The 6692-nt window shown below is 41.3% G+C and overlaps 1 long non-coding RNA gene across 1 annotated transcript; it reads right to left on the bottom strand.

Moving 5' to 3' along the window:
• Positions 1–3159: 3159 nt before the first annotated feature.
• On the bottom strand, positions 3160–6046 carry LOC136304151 (uncharacterized). Its single transcript, XR_010724402.1, has 4 exons — positions 5830–6046; positions 5499–5626; positions 4691–4781; positions 3160–4157 (listed from the first exon to the last, which is right to left on the bottom strand). It is a non-coding gene; the product is annotated as an uncharacterized lncRNA (long non-coding RNA).
• Positions 6047–6692: the final 646 nt, after the last annotated feature.

The following is a 6692-nucleotide window of genomic DNA, read 5'->3' as shown; positions in this document are numbered from 1 at the left end:
GCTGTTCTGAGATTACCTGCTGCACAATGGAAAAAGCAAAAAAAAGGATGTGAAAATACATATACCGACACCTGACTTATACACATCAGTATTCATCAATTAAAAGAGCCTGTGATGACTTCTCCAAACTGTCACTGGGGAATGACAAGCAACAGTCATTTCAGCCAAACTGGTACTCACATATCCTCTTGGCTGTGGGAATTCTGGGTCACACCCATTTCTTTTACCATTTTTTCCTGCAATGTAACTGAAAGTGACATTGACATTTGTCCCTTGGAAAAGTTACTGTTATCCTCCTTGTTGACAGGATTATTCTACTGCCTGATGTTTTGTTTATTTTCTAAGCAATTGCCAATCATACTGTCTGTGCCTGTCATCAGTCTACACGTTGACTGGTATCTACGCATCACACTGGAAGATCAGAATCCTTAAAAGACACTTTCCTTCTCAACTCTTGAAAAGATATTCCCAACACCGCCAGTAGAATCTGAAGATGCCAGCTATTAGGAGACAGAATTGACCACAATTTAGTCAAAGTGCACCATCACACCTCCTACTAAGAAGATTTTAAGAACTGGAAAGTCTGTTCTTGTGGGAAATCCGCGGCGGAAGAAATGTTCACTCAATATGAGTGATCGGCAAATCTCGTTTATTGATAATTCATACAATGCTTTTATAATAACACTAATAAGCTCATGCATATTTCAAAAGTTAAGCTCAGGATTGGTGCTCAGACTAAAAGTCAGCTACGCCTCTTTCTACATTTCTTTGTGGTTACACAGTTTGAGTAAGTTTTTGTTTTACCGTGCTTCTCCCTCATATCTTTCAGCTACAAGGTCTTGTTATCGTATCCCAGCTGTGCTCAAGGACATGCGAACCTTACCGCCTTGCTGGTTCTCATGAGAGTGCCTGTGTGCTCAGCAAAGCTCCCTCATGTCTACGTGACCTTTTGCAGCTAGCCAGTTATCAATCACACTCTCCACACAGAAACTTTCTCCCTCAGAAATGCCCAAGATGAAGGAGAAAGGCATGCGTGGCATTGTGTTTGTTTCCAGCTGTCATCGCTGCGTAGCCCTAATCTTGGCATTCAGGTGGCCTGAGACGCTTTGAAGATGGTGTATTTAAACGATTATAACTCAACAACATTGTTTTCAGTCTTATTCTCATAACTGAAGTCTCCTTTATGTGTTACTGCACACTGGCTTACTTGAGACAAGCAACCAGGTTATCTGGGTGGGTTGGTTTTGGTTTTGGTTTGCTTGGTTTGGTTTTTTTTGTCAGAACCTTAAACTGTAGGTCTCTGGCAAGTCTTGTTCCGTTCTGCAAGCAAAACATGTTTTGTGCAAAAAAAAATAGGAGCAGGAGTCTGCCAGCTCCAGCTAGGAAGTAGTGAGCCTGGGTTCAGGGAAGTATTGGATCTCTTGGTTCATTTTAGGAGATAACGTCAAATCATTGTGGGGAAGGGTTAATCTAAAGAGTTACTAAACAAAGCAAGGCCTGACACACTTGCATCTATTACAAACAGGAATGACGGCACTGAGTTTGGTGGGTCTGTTTATCAGAAGGTTACTAATAAGGTTGAGACATCAGTCAATCTTGCATGGACTGCTGGCAGTAACAACACACGTTTTGGTATTGCTGGAAAGTACCAAATGGATGAGAGGACTTCCGTTGTGGTAAGAATTTTGTTACAGAAATGAGTATTTCAAGCTCCCCTAAATACTGAAAATTTGTAATGAAGCAGTTGCCTGAACTAGTTACTGAGGAAGTATGGTAGATTGTGAACTGTGGCTTCTGTTGTGGTTCAAATTTAAATTGGGACCTCACACATCGTACTTGTGAACTTATGGAGGAAAAGAAATCTTAAATATAATTTTGTCCATAGTGAAATAGTCTGACTAGTGTGCTTGGAATAGCATGCTACTGTGCTGAAAAATGTCTTTTAAAAGACAATGAAAGTGTCCTTTGAATTCTTAAATCCATAATGTAAAACCATATTATAATTACAATGGTGGAAGTTTACCTGAGCTTACAGCCTTCTCCTAACAGTAAGTTAACCGTTGAAAGTTAGCTGACGTGTGTGTTTTAAGACCAAGAACTGAAGTAGCAAGCATTTATGTTTCAAAACAACAATTAGTTCCAGGACCACTGAACCAAAATTGAAAATGAGAAATACTGTTGTTAAGAGCTCAAAACTTAGTAATGCAAAAAGGGGATTGCATATTCATGTATTTCTTGCTCATTAGAAGAAAAAAGAAAATCACTCCTGAGTGATGTGAACAAGACAGGCTCTGAGGGACTGCAGTAAGTAGCTCTTTAAAAGATATAAAGACATAATAGAGGAGGCAGTGAAAAACAGCATGGCATTCTCTGAAGGCAGAATTCGCACCATTTGCTTAAGCTGAAAACTCCTGAGAAAAGGAAAAGATTGGAACATGCTTCTAAGAGAGGTTGGTCTCCAAGTAGCTCAAGAGTGTTAATGCATAGGCCACCTTCTCAGGGGACTGGGATACTTCTGTATGAATACTTACACAGTTTATAAATACTGTGATTTTTTTTTTCCTATAGGCTAAAGTGAACAATGCCAGCCTCATTGGAATTGGTTACACTCATGCCCTTCGACCTGGTACGCAGTTCTCACTGGTAACAGCAAATGGTGTTAAGTACTACACTACGGTTTAATTCACTGTCATCTTAAGAACAGACTAGATGAACAAAGGAGCTAGAAGTCTACGCAGACTCAGAGAACTAAAGGATGTCTATGGATGCAAGTTCCTGTGGCAACTAAGCCACATTAGTGAGGTCAAGGACCTGAGGAAGAGCACTGTACTGGGATGTCAGTGCATGATGGTTCTCGTGACTTGCTTTTGTAGGTGTAAAGCTGACCCTCTCGGGCTTGATTGATGGCAAGAATTTCAGTGCTGGAGGTCACAAAATTGAGCTGGGATTTGAGCTGGAAGCCTAACACAGCTTTAAGTAAAACAACTGGTGGTGCTCTGGAAGATGAAGGAAAAGTGTACCTGGTGCATTTCAGCCTTAATATTACTCAAAAATTTGAAGAAGTGTGAACTTTCTACTCTGCCCAAGAATGACTTTAACCCACTGCTGAAGTCCAGAGTGTGCCAGCACAACAAAGGAAGACACTTGAAGGCATGCATGGAAGTTGTGATGTTTGTGCCACATTTCAGTTTCCTGTATTTTAAATCTGTTCCAAAAAAACCAAAAGAAAATCCAACCTCTCCCCATTATTGTATTGCATTTTGCATGTCCTATACTTCACAGCCTTTTATAAAAGGAGGTCTCTGTGTTGTAGTGGAAATTTGGGGTTAGAACAGAATGAAATAAATTGGTCACAGTCAGAACACAAGGTTGGTGTGTGTTGACTCTCACCAAGGTTCCATCCAGCTGGGGTTTTTGGTCTTTTTTTCATCTTTTCATGCAACTTTAAGCATGGTTAATAGATAATCTGCAAATGCTTTGTTACACGATACCTGTACACTGAAGATTTCCTTCTTTGGTTTCTAGGCTAACATTCTTACACCTCTCACGTTTTAGAGACCTGCACAGTGAAAGCAGCTTTTTCCATTATAGTGTTATTGAGCGCATCAACAAGAGCAAACCAAAAGTTTACATGTTTTAGATAATTTTGTTCCCATACAGGAAACAAGTATTAGGTAAGTACAACCATTACACTTAAAGAAAAAAAGTGCAAATCAGCAAAGTTAAGCAATTAAGTTCACAGTTCATTAGGAAGGTGACATCTACCAGTGACTGGGTATACCTTGTCCATTGTTCATTAGAAAGCCCAAAATGCAGCAAAACAGCCACAGGCGATGCCCAAGGGAAGACGTATCAGGACAGAGATCTGCTGTCTTAAGGCACAATTAAGAACATTCTCCAAGCAGTTAGAACAGGCATTCCCTAGTGTATCTTTGTGAAAAAGTGTCTGAGAAGTGGATACTAAAAGCTAAGCCATATGTATCACATAAGCAGTTGGTGACAGTAGAAGGCAGTTGATATTCCCTTCTCAGAGGCAGCAGCTTTTCACAGTTGGCTTCCCAAAGCAGCATGGCTTCAGAGGCAACCAGAGTGATTCTACATCTGGGTTTGTTCTGGATTGTTTGTTTCTTCTACCTGAAGCTGCAGCCAGCTCCAGTCTAGAGCCGAAAGAATAAATGAAATTCAACACCAGGCTACAGTTGAGCTTTTTCTAAAATAAAGGTAAAGTGTGCTAAGAGTTATAAAAAATTTACTGGGAACAAGTTGGTCAATTTCATGATGAGCCACGTGACTGCTGTCAAGGAAACAACCTATTTGCACTCTCCAGTATTTTACTCTCTCTTCAATATTCTGCATTGTTAAATTAAGGATCCCTGACACCCGCTCATCCCAAATTTGTGTGCAGTTTTGCAGTAGTTTTGTACAACAGCCAAGTGCTTTGCCCCATCCTTTACTGTTTAGCGCAGCAAGTTCCCAGCATGTGGCTCCCAGTTTTGGCAAGCAGAGTAAGTCAGGCGGCAGATTATGAGGGAACCGGTGCTTCCTATCTCTGTGCATCTCCTACTCTCCCCCTTGGCCATGAGTAAAATGCAGATTTCATTTAGCTGTGTTAGTGGTGGCAAAGTTGCACATTCAGAACTTCGAAGCCAGGCACTTCCTTAGTCCATTTACAGAAGAGTGAATACATTACCAAGAAACTCTGCTCTTGATCCTTCATTGTGTCATGCATCACATTTTCTAGTTGGCTACAAAGTTCCCGAGATTCCAGCAGCAGCTCCTCACTGAAAGGGGCAATTATTACACTATTAATTTCTGTGGCAGTTTAAAGAGATGCTGCCTCTGTCATCAAGAAATACTTCTGGCAGATACGCTGCAGAACACTGAAGTTAGTCAGGTCATAGGCTTGTAATTCATACTGCAACTTGAAAAGTTGGTGGCAGCCCCTGATTTACTAAATGGGGGAAAGGAAATGTATTCCAAGATGGAACTGGGTTCTTATTAGGTGGAACCACTGTTGCTAGAGGAAAAGCTGAGTAGCCTATAAACTTAAGGATGGGGCAACAGGCAAAGAAACAAACCAAGGTCTTTCATTCCAAGTGGTAACCCAGTTCATTTAAGCAAGCCGGAACTACGCATGCAGCAGTCTCAATGACACAGCTCAGCTACTGTGACCTTACATGACAATACTTCAACAGTTCTTGCTGGCAGTGTACTTCCAAGTGAGCCCAACCATCTCAGATTAAAGGAAGAAAACCAAAAAACCACTTTTGTTACTGAGGCTGGGGGAAGTGAAGCCATACATGATACCCAATTTTCATATGGAAGATCTGAAAGCCCCAGGAAGTCTTAACTACCAAGTAAACTAAGGCTGCTGACAACGCAAGCTGAACACAAAGTGTAAAATATGAGAAACCCTGTGGGCCATTATTTCACAAAGCAGGAAGACTAGCTTTGTAGTGGTGGCATTAGCAGCCAAAGAACTCCAGACTTTGCCTCACCTTTTTCTTACAGATTCTGATAAATTGAATGTTCCAGAAGGGACTTGCAGCAGCAGTTGACCTGAGCTACCAAGACGGGATGTGTTCACGCTCTCTGGACTGCCAGTAACAGGACCACGCACTTTACTCTGAAGAAAACACAGAATATTCAGAGTGCAATTGTTCCCACTAGTTTTCAGCAGCCGGGAATATGAGACAACCTGGAACTTGGCTTTCATACTGATTCAAAAGAAAGAAAAGAACCATAGGATACACTCAATTTACTATTGTTTCAGTAGCCTGTGCTACAAACCATATTCTCAGGTTAAAGGGGAGCTCTTAATTTACTTACACAAGCAATTTTCAGTAGGTTCCACAGTTCTTTCTGTCGTTTCTCCTGAAGCCTAACAACTGTTTCCTCATCTTCACTCATCAGATTCATCACTTTCTCCACTCTGGGGAACAATTCCAATGCCTTCTGTTTGCAAACTACAGTTTTACTATTAAAAAAATAAAAACTAATCAGATCACACATGGGCCACTGCAGTAGGAGAACAGTTCTGAAGTTAATGATTTTCTGTTAACACTGCAAGATCTCAAGAGCCATATGCAATGAGTTTTAAACCTTCTCTTGCTGGAAGAGAAAATACCTTCTCTCAACTCTGAATAAAATGTGCAAAGCTCACCTGAGCTGAGCATAAATGACTCAAACTTCTTTTTCAAAGGTCTGGATTGCCTGTAGAAGCAGTCGTACTATTTCCTGGCTGTCACCGCCTGTCCTCTGATCTGGAATGAGAGCCAATATTACACAGAAAGGTCGGTTTATAGGACAGAGTGAGAAGATTCTTAGCGGCTCATTTCCACTACTGCTTTAATCCTGAAACAGCCAAAGTTCAGGATATGCAAGTTTGAGTGGGATGAATTACACTGAATTTTAGCCACCTTCTTCAAAATTTAAAGAACTTGAAAAGGAGAGTTGGGACTGGATCAAAGGAACAGTCGTGTCTTTCATCCTTTCTACCCAGAAAGGTTGGTTGTTGCTTGTGGCAACAGCCTGCTCTGAAAAGAGCTCCAGAGGAGTTTCGAGAACAGCTCACAAAGCACCAAGAAAGGAAGGCTGGCCTAGTGTGAAACTGACTCCCTGACTTCCCTCTCGAGAAAAGGCAATCCAGGAGAGCCCATGTGCTGCTAGTGTCTGGGCAGGCCTAGAAGTCA

Source organism: Chamaea fasciata, unplaced genomic scaffold, assembly GCF_029207755.1.
Source record: "Chamaea fasciata isolate MVZ Bird 193981 ecotype frontalis unplaced genomic scaffold, bChaFas1.0.hap1 SCAF_53, whole genome shotgun sequence".
NCBI classification, from domain to species: domain Eukaryota; kingdom Metazoa; phylum Chordata; class Aves; order Passeriformes; family Sylviidae; genus Chamaea; species Chamaea fasciata.
The sequence above is the reverse complement of the archived record's forward strand: the minus strand, read 5'-3'. Positions and strand labels throughout refer to the sequence as shown.